The sequence below is a fragment of the Lissotriton helveticus genome, chromosome 1_1, assembly GCF_964261635.1.
Source record: "Lissotriton helveticus chromosome 1_1, aLisHel1.1, whole genome shotgun sequence".
Taxonomy (NCBI): Eukaryota; Metazoa; Chordata; class Amphibia; order Caudata; family Salamandridae; genus Lissotriton; species Lissotriton helveticus.
Genome location: NC_136057.1, coordinates 331407984 through 331422762, shown reverse-complemented (window position 1 = coordinate 331422762; position 14779 = coordinate 331407984). Strand labels below are relative to the sequence as shown.

The 14779-nt window shown below is 44.6% G+C and overlaps 1 protein-coding gene across 14 annotated transcripts in view; it reads right to left on the bottom strand.

Annotated features, from left to right (window-relative positions):
* LOC144804990 (V-type proton ATPase 116 kDa subunit a 4-like) overlaps window positions 1-14779 on the bottom strand; it is a 6844636-nt gene that overhangs the window by 3962740 nt on the left and 2867117 nt on the right. The window lies entirely within an intron of this gene.

The following is a 14779-nucleotide window of genomic DNA, read 5'->3' as shown; positions in this document are numbered from 1 at the left end:
AAGAATGTTTTCATATTGCAATTAAGAAAATGCTAATAAAAATATTTCCAAAAAAAGATACTTTTCCAATTGACTAGCATACAGCGTTTGAGGCTACCACCATTACAGCACCGCAAAACCTGGACACCCCAGGGCAGATAAACTTGAACTGCTGGTGCTTTCTTGGACCTTGCCCCCTCCTTCCCTTAAGTCCAGAAGAACAGTCCTGCAAGTCTTTAGTGTACCTATGCAGTGGATATTTGTCGTATAGGATAACATGACCTTATTTGAGGACTATACCTTATGTCTACTACCTGTCATATTCTATAATAATTACTGTCAAAATCGTTAACGTCTAAAGTACTTACCTGATTCCGATGATCTGTGCATCTAAACTTATATAAAAATCAGTGTTATTTTTCTAACTTGGTCTTGACCTTCTTGAGTGTGTGTCTCATTTATGGATTTTGTGTGTACAACAAATACCTAACACTACCCTCTAATAAGCCTAAATTCCTCACCCACACTACCACAACTAGATCATTTGGGATTATTAATTTAAGCACTGTAAGAAAATAAGGGTTGTCCGGGCTTTCTACATTGTGTACCTCCTTTTGGAGCACTACATAAAAAGCTAGCTTTCTATATTGGTGGATCTGTGGTTGGGTAAAAGATTTTTCATTTTTCTACATTATCTAATCTGAACTGCTTAGTGTTAAGTCCTAAGGTCCTTTGGTATTCGAAATTTCAACAGTGTACCAGTTAGTTAGGCCTTAAAAGTCTGTTTAGAATTTGTTGTCAATTTTCTAAAAAGACTCCAACTTTACTAGAAATGACTACCTCAGGGAAGATGGTTCAGGAACTCAACATGACCCCCTTATCTGCAGCTCAAGACATACCAGTTAAGGCTCCTCTGTAAACACTATAAAATTACAACTGGCTCATATCCTACCAAGGTCAAGCTCCGGGAGCTCTTGGTAGAGTATCATTTAGACAATACAACAGAAGACACCGACAATCCTGAAAAGCAGGATTTGGGTATGTGAGCATGAGGATGATCCTCCTGATTTAACTATGGAGAGCTAAGTAGTAGCTACACACATCTACCTAAAATTTGTACCTGGAGTGTCTTCCTCTACTAGCTAGAAGGACAGCCCTGGAAGCCAAAATCCTGGCTATAAAAAGAGAAAAGGCTGAGATGAGCCTGGCACCTATCAATGGTGACAGCAAAGTCAATAGGGAGAAAGAGGAACATTTGATCCCAAAACCCCCCAAGGGATTGTTCCTAAATATGTTGAGGGTGATGACCCTACCATATGGTTTACTGCCTTTGAAAGGGCAAGCAAAAGCAGGAGTTTACACTAGAGATACTGGGGCTCTCTACTTTGGGGGCTGTTCTCAGGGAAGCGCAGGAGTGAACTCCTGACACTGGATGAGGCAGATGCTGAGTCTTATGACTTCATGAAGGATACACTGATTGAGGTCTTTGGACTAACCACTGAGAAGTACAGGATTACGTTCAGTGAGATTCACAAAACCTCAAGTCAATCGTAGGTAGATTTTGTTGACTTCTCAGTCAAAACACTAGGTGGCTGGTTGAAAGGAAGTAAGGTACACGATTATGAAGGGCTTTACAATTTAGAATGAAAGAGCATCTGCTAAGCAATTGTTCTCCAGAAAAACTACATCAGTACTTTTTTTATAAACTTTTTTATTAAAGTTAAAGCACAGAATCATTGATATAGTACATTCGTGGGGTATAACACTTATGCAGTACAGTAAATTGGTGTTGAACACATTGTAAATTAGGGAATTATGGGTTCTCAGTTCTAGTCCGTCTCATTGCCATATCTTCTGTGGGAGGCGGACATATTTCCCCTCTAAAGGCGTTCCAACCTCCCCATTTATTATCCCACTTCTTAGGGCAGCCCCTTCTTTTGTAGACCTCTTTCTTTGTAATCATGCATTTGTCCATTTCTGCTACCCAACCAATGGTAAGCAGCAATTTGTTGGAACCCCAGGACATTGACACGGCTCGTTTAACCAATAAGTATCCCAGCGCCACCCATTGTTGCTCAATTTTCCCTTAAGTCGGTGGGCTCCCATATATTTAGGATCCCCATTTTTGGCGACAGTTGGGTGTCTTTGCCCAAGGTGTCTTTCATCTTAGTGGTGGTTCTAACCCAAAATGGGTGGATAAGGGGACTCTACCTGTCCCAAAAAAGCACTCACTAGTGCAGCATACACAGGATTTGTGAGTTTCCAGGTGGGATCCTTGGTGACCAAGTCAGAGAGCACATTGAAGAAACTTTAGTCTCAGAAGGGAAGGTGGATATAGCGTCCCTGGCTGTCTGGACCAGTAAACTGGAGACGTACAGACAAAAGCCATATATAAATGGAGTTGAATTAGAAGCATTGAGGGATATAGAGGCAAGTGTCACCATGGTGAGTGAAAAACTAATATCCCCAAAGCAGTACATAACTGGACAAACATATCCAGTCAGCAATTCTGATAACATTGCCAAGGTTCATCCCATAGCTATGGTGACCTTGAAATGAGAGGAAACTAGTCAAAAGAAGGTGGTTGTAGGCTCTGCAATTCTAGTAGAACGTCTACTAGGAAATGACCTGGAGACCTCAGTTTTTGGAATACCTGAAATTGTGTGTGTGTGAAAACAACAGCACAGAGCAAACCCCAGGGTAAAAACAGGAATTGGAGGATGGAATAATGGCCCAATACTCCAAGCTAAAAGGCAAGATGTCTGGGAAGAAAAAAAGTTACTTACCTGTAACGTTGGTTCTCCAGTATTAGTAACTTTCATAGATTCCCATGCTTGCATCGTTCCCCGTCGTCGGAATGGGAGTCCGCGGTATACATAAAATAGCAATAGAAAACATTACCAAAACAGAAATTAGGACTAGGCCCATTCTTGTTTTGGAACATACCCACCTCTTTTTGTAAAGAGACCAAATAAAGTGAACAACCAATCAGATCATCCTCACCCCTTAGAACACTCCAGAGAGAACCTCAGAGCCTCAGATTTTTATAGCCATTGTATAACCATACTACTGAAGGTGCTGAAGGCTGAGCTTTCCCAGGGGAGGAGGGTGTGTCGCATGGGAATCTATGAAAGTTTCCAATACTAGAGAACCAAAGTTACTGGTAAGTAACTTGTTTTCTTACTCCAGTATTGGAACTTTCATAGATTCCCATGCTTGTATCAGAATAGCTAGCAGTTATGAGCAAATAGTTAGAACCATAATCATTATAAAACCAAGAACTAAGCAACAGCCAAATCACCATAATGACAACTTCAATGGTCAATAAACATTCTTAGAAACATTAGTAATTATAAACACATAAGATTAAAAAATGTGCAAAAGCTGAAAAACAGTAAAATGGAAGGAGGGATGAAAGGGAAAGCTCACCACAACTGAAAGAGGTTCCTCAGGACTTGCTGTCCAACTGCTGTGTCACTCTGCACTGAAGAATCCATGCAGTAATGTTTTGTAAATGTATGAGTACTGCTCCAGGTCGCTGCTCTGCAGATCTCCCGGACAGGAACTCCGGCAAAGAGGGATGTCGAAGAAAAAATCGTCCTCATGGAGTGAGCACGGATCCGACCTTCTAGGGGCTTACCCGCTGCTCTGTGACAATACTGGATAGCGCTGGTAATCCAATGAGCAATCTCCTGCTTGGAAAGGGGAAACCCCTTACGAGGAGCGATAAAAGAAACAAACAGTTGAGGAGACTTCCTGAAGTCTTTAGTATGCTGCAGACAGAATTTTAAGCACCTCTGAATGTCCAGTGAGTGGAGTGCCTTTTCTGTCAGAGTCGTAGGTTGAGTATGACCTGCTAATTCAAATGAAAGTCTGAAGGCACTTTTTGTGTGAACTTTGGGTTGGTACGGAGTATCACTGTACCCTTTTTAAACTGGAGGAAAGGTTCCTGTAAGGTGAGATCCTGCAATTCACCCACTCTCCTAGCCGAAGTCCAGGCTAACAGAAGAGCTACCTTCCAGGAGAGGAATTTCAAATCCACCCGGTGAATAGGTTCGAAGGGATGCTTCATGAGGTGGGTGAGAACCAAGTTAAGGTGCCAAAGAGGAGGCGGAGGCTTGACTGGAGGAAAGACTCTGAAAAGGCCCTTGAGAAACTGTTTAATTATCCTTGCCAACCGGAGGGATGGACCAGACGATGTGCGTCTGAAGCGAGAGATGGCGGCAAGATGAACTTCAATGGATGCGTGAGCCAGCCCCAATTTTGCTAATGAAAGAATGTAAGGAAGAACTTCATGCAGTTCAGAAGAAAGAGGATGGATATTCTCTTGTTGGCACCCAATGCAGAAATGCTTCCACTTCAACTTGTATGTCTTGTTGGTACTTGGGGCTCGTGCCTGAAAAAATCCATCTCTACATTCTGTTGAAAGGGTCAACCCAAGACATTCTCGGAGCTCAGGAGCCGCCATGCCGACAACTGCAGGGATAGAGGATCCGGGTGCCAGACTTGGCCCTGGGACATTGTCAGCAGCAAAGGAATCAGATGCAACGGAAGCGGTAAGGTCCCGGGAAAGGAGATGCAGCTCTGTAAACCAAAACTGTTGGCACCACGCAGGAGCTATCAAAATTATCTTGCAAGGTTCCGCTTTGAACTTCCTGAGAAGTTGGGGATCAGCGGAATAGGGGTAAAAGCGTAAACAAATGCGCCTGACCAGGCCATCGAAAGCGCATTCCCCAATGATTCCGGATGGTGAAGCCTGCGTCCTTAAAACCGGCATTTCTTGTTCTCCGGCGTGACAAAGAGGTCTATGGAAGGCCTGCCCAATAGGTGAAAAACCTTCTCCAGAGTGGACTGGTCCAGTTCCCATTCGTGCCTGACCGATTTCAGTCTGCTCAGTGTGTCCACTGTCTTGTTGAGAATGCCTGGAATGTGCTTCGCTTTGAGCATTATCCCCTGCTGGATAGCTCATTCCCAAATTGTTTGGGCTTCTTGTGACAAAAGACGAGATCTGGTGCCACCTTCCTTGTTTATATAATGCATGGCCGTTGTATTGTCTGTACGTACTAGAACTGCAGACTGCTGTATTCGCAGAAGAAAAGCCTTCAAGGCCAGGCGAATCGCTCCAGCAGATAGAAGACGATGTTGGGGCAGCCAACGGCCGCTTACATGAAGGCCTTGCAAGACTGCTCCCCATGCCTCCAGCGAGGCATCTGTAGTTATTATCTGAGGAGCTGGGGTGGTCCTGAAGGAGAGACCCTGAGAAATGTTTTCCTTGTTCATCCACCACGATGCAGCATCCCTCATGGACACGGTAACGAAGATCTTGTCTTCGAATGATCCGTCGACTTGGCGCCACTGCAAGTCCAACTCCTCCTGGAGAAGACGTATCCGCAACCTGCAGTGAGGAATTAGAGGAATGCAGAAGGAAATGGACCCTAGTAGGTACTTGTAGAGGCGAACTGAAAGTGACTGCCTTTTTAACAGTAGAGGGGCCATGGCCATCAGCTTTTCTTGCCTTTCCAGGGTTGGAAAAGCTTTGTTGATGGACGTGTCCAGACTAGCTCACAAGAATCGGGCTATTCTGGATAGACAGAGAGTCGACTTTTCTGTGTTGAGAGTCAGCCCGAGATTGTCAAAATGGCGTGTGCACGTGGTGACTGATTCTTCTGCTGCGTGCTTGGTAGAAGCCTTCAGCAACCAGTCATCCAGGTATGGGAATACCTGATTCTGTTGTTTTCGTAGAAAAACTGCCACAGGAGCTAATACTTTCGTAAAGATCTGCGGAGCAGATAGGAGTCCGAAAGGTAGGACCTTGAACTGAAAGTGGCTCTTGGCTACTGTGAAGCGAAGTAACCTCCTGTGGGCTGGATCGATGGGTACGTGAAAGTATGCGGCCTCTAGATTCAATGTGGCCATGTAATCCCCTGAGTTGAGGAGACGAAGGATGTCCTGCAGACAAACCATTCGAAATGATTGTTTGATGAGATAGGTGTTGAGCTCCCTCAGATCTAGAATAGGGCGCCACTTTTCTAAAGTCTTCCAGACCAGGAAGACCCAGGAGTAGAAACCCTCTCCCTGCTGAGAGAGAGAAACAAGCTCTATCGCCCCTTTCATGAGCATTTTATGGACTTTCAACCGTAGAAGACGTAGATGTTTTGACACAGTGGCGCGAGGGGGCTGGGAAGGTGGTGCATGGACAAATTCCAGAGTATGGCCGCATTGAATGATGTTTAGAACCTAACGATCCGATGTTATTTGCTGCCAGTTGTGGAAGTAATTTGGAATTCTGCCTCCCACTGGTGTTACAGGAGTAAAAGGGACAGTAGTAAGAGCCAGCTAGCTGCTATTAACGCTTAGAGGAGCCCCCCCACTATCAGAATCGAGCAAACTGATTTTTTGTAAAGCTCCTTGAAGTCATAGAGGAAACATTCAGACTGCACCGTAGGCATGGGCAGTTCAAATCTCTCAGAGGCCCTTTCCATTAAGTTATGGAAACCCCCTATGTCTCTGGGGGGAGAATCTACAGGCGCTGGTGAAGGAGAAGCCGGATCAGGAATTACATAGTCATCCCACTCTGCATCTGGATCCGGTACAGTGACGTTGCCCTGTCATCAGAGGTATCATCCTGAATGAGAGGGACAATTGGTGACGCATCCTGAGCCATAGGTAGTGGTTGAGGCAGTGGCAATAGAGGGGTAGAAGGCAATGCAGGTGGAACAGCTGTAACTGGTACCGTAACTGGAGCCGGAGATTGTATTGGGAATCTCCGTCTATAGTCCAATGGCATATACTGCAAGTCCGTTAGTAGGGAGGAAGGCATAGAGATCATCTCTTGTTGGTAGTCCTCTTGATAATCTATGGGAGAATCATATTGCTGTTCCTCCACATATTCCCCATCAGAGTCCGTGTCCTGGCACTTGACGTGCAATTGCGAAGGGCTATCCACATAGCCATATAGTCCTTCATCTTCTTCAGAACCCTCTTCTTCGAGGAGGAGTGCAGGAGGTAGAGAAGGCATAATCTGGCGCTTTCTAATAATAATGTCAATTATTTCCCTCGTCGACGGGACCGTCAACGACGAAGAGAAAGTGGTCGCCGAAGATACGGATGTCATCGATGCAGCCGTCGTAGACACCGTCGTCACCACAGACATCGTCATCGTTGTTGTAGATGTGGTTGCCGTCGTCACCATTGTCACTGTCATCCTTGTCAACGTTGTCAACACCATCGTCGACAATAAAGCCACCACCGGCGTCAAAATCGTCAACACTGAAAACTCCGGAGACGATGAAATCATCGTCGATGAGCCCGTCAACGGAGCCAGAATTGAAGGAGCAGACTTAGACTGTAAAGATGATTTTGTCGACGTAGTCGTTGACAATGCTCTCGACGAGTGAACTTTCTTCACAGATTTTACCTCAAAAGAAAGAGATTTCCTCTCAGATATCACTCCTGCTGACAGTCCTTCCCTCTCCTTTACACCTCAGTGAGATGATTCACCAGGACTACACCCTGTAGACCTATGAGAGGTCTTTTTCAAGGCCTTACCAGGAGGTACTTCAGAAGGTGAAGGAGAAGCTCTACCCTTTTTTAGAGACCTCCTGGAAGATGTAGAAGAGGATGCCTCATCACTGTCACTGGAGACTGGTTCCCTCCTTGACTTGAGCCTCTGGAGCCAGGTCAAGAGACACCCCTCATGGTCTCGCAAAGCCTTCGTAGAAAAAGTGAGGCATATTTTACAGTCTGCTACCTTATGGTCCGGGTACAGACAGTAAATACAATCCTTGTGCTTGTCCTCCACATACTTCTTATCATAAGTTGCACAAGCTTTAAAGAGGGCTTTCTTCTCCTTATCAGACATCTTGACATGAAGTCCAAGCAGGTCTTGAAGGAAAAACAGGTGAAAAAACTGTAGAAGTCAGGTAACAGGAAAAAACTGAGCAGAGCTCTGTGGAGACTCCCTTGCATAACGTGCGGTAGAAAATCTGAGGCTCTGAGCTTCTCTCAGGAGGGTTCTTAGGGGTGAGGCTGATCTGATTGGTTGTTCACTTTATTTGGTCTCTTTTACAAAAGAAGTGGATAGGTTACAAACTAGAATGGGCCTAGGCCTAGTTTCTGTTTTGGAAATGGTTTCTATTGCTATTTTATATGTACCGGGGACTCCCATTCCGACGACGGGGAATGATACAAGCATGGGAATCTATGAAAGGTCCAACACTGGAGTAAGCCAACTTCTCCTGGGACAGAAGCTCAGGTCCCCTCTCCTCAGGGAGAAGACCCGTCAGCCCTTGAGGCAACTGAGCTCCAGGAACTTGGGCCTTACACGGCAGAGCTCCTAGGCCCAGGGGACCCTCTAGAGAAGATCTCTGTCAGTGACAGAGAACCTGCCTACTCTTGGGAGCTTGAGACACCAATCCTCTGACCAGGAAAAGGGAGATGTTAGTGGCTAACACTACACCGATTGTGAGGAGGGACTCCTTTACACTAAGGCCAGAGACCCCAAACCTCATGCCATTAGGAGAGTGGTAGTGCCACAGCAGAGCAGAGTGTTCTTACTCAACTTAGCACATGCCATCACCCTCATCTTGGCCAAAGACTTGGAGTAGGTTAGTCAACCAGTTCTAATGGCCAGGTATGGCCCATAAAGTAAATGAGTTTTGCAGCTACTGTATTACCTGTGAAGCCAGTGGCAAGACAGATAGCAAACCAAAGGCCCCCTTAATTCTACAACCAGTGGTTGGGGTCCCCTTTGAGAGAGTAGGGATTGCCATTGTAGGTCTCTTTCGCCCTCAGACAGCATCAGGAAACAGATTTATACTGGTAGTAGTGGATCACGCCACAAGGTATCCTGATTCCTTAGGCAATTCCACTTAGGACTGTCATTGCTCCTGAAATTGCCTGTGCCCTCATAAGTATGCTTGCTAGAGTGGGCTTTCCTCAGGAGGTGCTTTTAGACAGACGTAGTTACTTCATGAATGTTTATCTAAAATCCATGTGGGTAGAGTGTGGGCTGACGTTTAAGTTTACCACCCCATATCAACCATAAGCAATGGTCTAGTTAAGAGATTCAACAAGACCATGAAAGGCATGATCATGGATCTCCCTGAAAGTTCAGAAAGAGATTGGATGTCTTACTGCCATGCCTGCTTTGTGCTTACAGAGAGGTGCCACAGAAAGGAGTGGACTTTTGTCCCTTTGAACTTCTGTTAGGAAACTGTGTGAGAGGTCCACTAAGGTAAGTAAGGGAACACGTGATGAAGCCTCACAGAGAACCCAAACTGGAAATAGTAGATTATGTGCTTGGCTTTCATTCTAGGATGGCTGAATACATGTAGAAAGCCAAAAACCTTAAGTCAAACCAAGAGCTCCAGAAGCAATGGTTTGATCAAATGGCTGCACTGGTGGAGTTCCAGACAGGACTGAGGAAATGGGTTTTGGAACCCTTGGTACCTAGAGCTCTCCGGGACAAATGGAGTGTTCCCTACTCTTTCCTAGAAAGAAAAGGGGCGGTCACCTACTTGGTGGGCCCTGGCACTTCCAGGAGCCTTCACAGGGTCATCCACGTGAGCTGCCTTAAACTCTTTCATGACAGGGCTGAAGGATGGCCATGCTCCTGGCCACTGATGAGGATCCAGAAGAAAAGAGTGAATCTCTCCCTAACCTCCTCTCCCACAACCCTGAAGATGAGTCTGTTAAGGGTGTTTCCTTTAATCACCCTCACTACCCAATAGTAAACTGACTGCAGGTAAATCCTGGGGCAGTATGCTGTCTTTTCGTTGCCCCCTGGAAAGACAATTCAGACATTAAAGATAGCCTACCTGTCAAAAAAAACATTTACAGGCAGTCTGAACAAGTCAAAGGAAGCACCAGAGCTGAAGTCAGCAAGATTCTGGAGTTGGGGGTGATTGAACTCTCTTAAAGTCCCTGGACCAAACCACATTCCGAGGGTGGTAAACCAGAGCTGAAGTTTTGTCTGGTCCATTGAGGTGTCAATGCTGTCACTAAGACAGAGGCACACCCTGCCTCAAGAGCTGATGATTTGATTGACAGGTTGGGTGTAGCTAAATTTCTGAGTACTTTTGATTTGACATAAGGGTACTGGCAGATTGGGCTAACCCAAAGAGCAAAAGAGAAACAGCATTCCCAACCCCAGATGGATATTACCCGTTCATTGTGATACCCTTTGGACTAAAGAATGCCTCTACCACCTTACAAAGGTTGGTAAATGAAGTCCTTCCTGTATTGGAGTCCTATGGTGCAACATATTTTGATGATATTGCTATTAAGGGTGGGTGGAGCTCGCAGAGTTTCACTCCACAGAATTCTGCAGATTGATGAAAAAACTCAATGGAATTCCGGAGTTCCACAGGTGGGCGAAATTCTCTTTTCTCTATAATAAATCTAAATTTAGGATCATCCCTGTCATTTGGTGGATGAGGGGGAACATTCAAGCCTCTTTCTAAACCCTACCATGCTGTCTGTGACAGTATTGCATTTGCAAACACCAAGCATTCTTCCAGGAAGGGGCTAGTGCTGGAAAGGAGAGCAGATTCCGGCCCAGGACAGCCCTTTTGGAAACCAGAAAGCACAGAACTCAGAGTTGGGACTCCTGTCCTGTATTGGTCATGTCAGGTGACTCAGGTCACATACCAGTTACTGCCTCGATATGCAGGGGCACACACACTGTCCTGATCCGCCGCTTGACTTTACCGGGGTACTTGTGCTTATTATTTCACTCTAGTCTACTATGCATACAACAGCCCACTGGGCTTCGCGAGCAAGGACTTGCTCCCTGCCCAGGAGGTTCAGTTTGCCTGCAGCCTCCAGCAGTAAACCCAGCGCCCAGGCCAGGAAGGATTTCATTTCACGCCCCGGCCAGGACGATCACTCCATAAGCGGAGCTGAGCTGCCTACACCGGTATTTGGGGACTCAGCGTGTCGTGGTAATGGACTGCGTTGCTGCCGGTTAAATGAGACAGCAAACATCTAGCACTGAACAAATTCCTGCAGACAGGTCGGAACTTCAGAAGCAGTGGACCGATAATTAGATGCAAGGTTTTGTTTGGGTAATTATGCTGGGGATGGCACTGATGGGATTCTCTGCTAAGTTACAGTATGAAATTGAATCACGAGTTGAGAGATACTCCGGTGTGCGCTTTGGCTAATAAAGTGGGGCAATGGCGATGAGATGCAGTGTATGTTGTTGCACAAATAAAAAGAGTGATGAGATTTTCACACATTTTTACCTCTACCGATTCCTCAAGTCTTGGCAATTGGCGTTTACTGTATAGCCATGGTCATCATGTATCTGAGCACTAAATATTTCACAAGATGGATGTATTTTGGTTTAAGACACTGCTCGTATGTATTAAGTTTCAATACCATATTTCATCTCTTTTGTCGGTTCTGTCCAGTGACCACTAGGTGATAGTCCACAAAACAATTCCAATTGGTTTCCATATCAACAACCAGAAAATGGAGGTTTTCATCTAAATCCTTTTAGCCATCCACCATTCCCACCACAGATGGGCTGGAACCCACATTTTGGCCCACCCCCTCAGTTTCAACCAAATATGTACCCCCCATATTTTTTAGGGTTTGGCCAGAGAGGCCGGGGCAAGAGACGAGGAGGGAACCGAGTCCATTGGTAGACGCCAGAGGTAGTGGGAGACAACACCCGCAGCAAGACACAGGAGCAGAGAGCGGGTCCCAGCAATGTGTAAGTTTAGTCACAAATTTGTCAAGTAGGATTTTAAATCCGGAAGAACAGTCGGTTTTGGAGAATGGACTAGGTTTCATACCTACACCATGCCTTAATCATTTTAAACTCTTTTGTGAACTCTGTGAAAATTGAGGTTGAGAGCAGTTTTTGAAAATCAGGATTCTGTTGAGAGCCAGACCCTTAATAGTGATACCAAATTCAGGAACAAATCGACTTTTACTCCTCCTACAAACTTAGTTCTGGCAGAAATAGTGGCCTTTGAAAGCGCAGTGTTCCATGAAGTGGAACACATTGAAGAACCTACACCTTTTAAAACTCTAACAGGTTCAGAGTACCGAGCTGTAGAATCCTTGAAAAATGATCCTAATATCGTGATTAAGAGCGCCGATAAAGGAGGGGGCATTGTCATACAAGATACTGTCGCATATGAAGCTGAATGCAGACGCCTCCTGAGTGATACAAGGAGCTATTTAGTTTTGGAAGAGGATCCTTCAGCTTTTGTAAGGGAGGAGATTGTCGAACTAGTGGTGACTGCCGAGCGTGACGATTTTATCAGTAAACACGAAGCAGACTTCTTAACAAATTCTGAAGGAAAAGTTCCATACTTTTATTGTTTACCCAAAACACATAAGAACCGCCTTCCTCCGCCTGGAAGACCCATTGTTTCGGGTATTGGGTCCCTTTTGGAACCCCTCTCAAAGTACTGTGACTATTCCTTTAAACCTTTGATACAGTCAACGAGTACCTATATTAAGGACACTAAGAGCTTATTGGCAATGCTTTTGACAGTGAAATTGCCTGAAGAGTCTTGTTTTCTTGTCTCTCTAGATATAGAGAGTTTGTATACCTGCATTCCGCAGGATGCAACATTAAAAGTTCTGGCAGATGCCCTTGAACAGACCACATGGGATTACAAAACTTCACGAACGTTTGTAATTGAGTGTGCAACTCTGGCTCTAAAACGTAACTACTTACAATATCAAGATCAGATTTTCCTACAGAAGACAGGGACTTCCATGGGTAGTACCTTTGTCCCTAGTATTGCTGGACTATATATCCACAATTTTGAGAAAACCCATATCCTGGCAAATACCAACCCATACACTCTCAATGTTATCCTGTGGCAGAGGTACATTGATGATGTGCTATTGATATGGAAAGGAACTGAGGAGAGCCTATTGTCTTTCTTCGATTGGGTGAATACTTGTGATCCTCACTTGAGGTTCACCCACCAGTACAGTCGAGACTCTTTTGAGTTTTTGGATGTCACGATCACCAGGACTGGTTATCATTTAACAACGAAGACATATTTCAAACCGACATGTAAGAATAACCTGCTTCATTTCACAAGTTTTCATCCGCGCCCTTTGCGCGAAAATTTACCTTATGGTCAGTGCCTACATATACGTAGAAATTGTACTAGTGTTACTGACTATAAGCAGCAGGCGAAAGATCTGACACATAAGCTGTCCGACAGGGGGTACCCGACTGGAATCTTAAGGAAGAGTTGCAAAAGGGTCAGAAATCAGAGTAGGGAAGCCCTTTTAGAAGATAATGTAAAGGAAGGAGATTCAGACACACCTTTAACTTGTGTGACTACTTATAGCAATATCTCAAATGCAGTAAATCGAAGTATAAGTAAACAGTGGAGGATATTGACCAGTAATGGCCTTGAGTGGCAGAAGCCGCTCTTTGCCTACAAACGTGAAAGGAGCCTCAAGGACGCCCTAGTCCATACCCGCCCTAAAAATAAAAATATAACACAGGACTCAAATGTGCTCACCATCTGGGGTTTGCCACCAGTCATGGGCCACTACCCGTGTGGTGGGTGTAATGTCTGTTATTTAACTTCTGCAACCAAAACCCTTGATCTTGAAGAAGGCAAAGAATGGCATCCTAGGAGTCATACCAACTGCAACTCGAGTAACGTGGTTTATTTAATAGTCTGCCCATGTTATTTAAAATACGCGGGCATGACCACACATAAAATAAAACTGCTCATAGGAGAACATCGAAGTAATGTGAGATGCCAGAGAAACACAACTAAATTTACAGCCTATTTTCTAGAGCAGGGACATAGTCCGAATGATGTAAAATGGACTATAATTGAACAACTGAAGCAGAGTAGTGAGAGTTCAATTTTTGAAAAAGAACAGAGGTGGATACATCGTTTGGGTACTCATCGACAGGGACTTAACGATGACATTCCTTGGGGGTCTGTAATGCGACGTTAGCCCAATTCCTTCTTTAGTTTTATACTTGGAGCGATGGTTCACTATAATGATGCAGGGCTAATGTATACTAGCTATGGAGGGATACATTGGATATGAATGCACATGTAGTTTCACCTTACACGATGTACCTCAACCTGAATAATGCAGTGAGATGATCCCCTTAGTTATGTATTCCATTTCAGGAATAACAGAGGAATGTATCTATTTTGTGACATAATAGAGATAAAGACATATACATAATACCGATAATACAGGAACACCTGCTGGAGACACGTAGAAATGTGTCCATTTGGATAATTGGGTTTAGTAATGAAACGGAGGTATGAAGAAACACAGATACAGTGATGCAAATTAAGAAAAATATGTGGTTTGGTCGAATTATTGGTCTTCGAATCATATGGGTATGTCAGAGAACCGGATTGAAACTCTTTAAGAATATTACCCTCCTACAAACACATAGATATAGTTTCATGCATGTAACTCCGTATTATATGAAAATTTAATGTGTTAAAGAAGTTCTTGAATTTAGCTCAATGTACTGAAATAAGAAAAAGAAAAAATGCCTTGAAGCCAACTCTATTTAATCCTGAACGAAATAAAGTTATTCTGTTTTACATTTGAAAAAAACTGTGGCTTTGAGAATCACGTGGTAACAAGTGACGTGAGCTACGTCGGGTCACGCAAGGTTAAAAGAGGTTAGATTCCACGGGTCGAGTTGTTTACGAGCCGTGGAAGAGCACAAGAGTAGGTGGCAGGCGGGGAGTCGTAAGTGTTAGACACTATCATAGGCGCGCGGCTTTTTCCCCCTTCCTAACAAATATGTCCGATTGAGCATAGCAAGGAA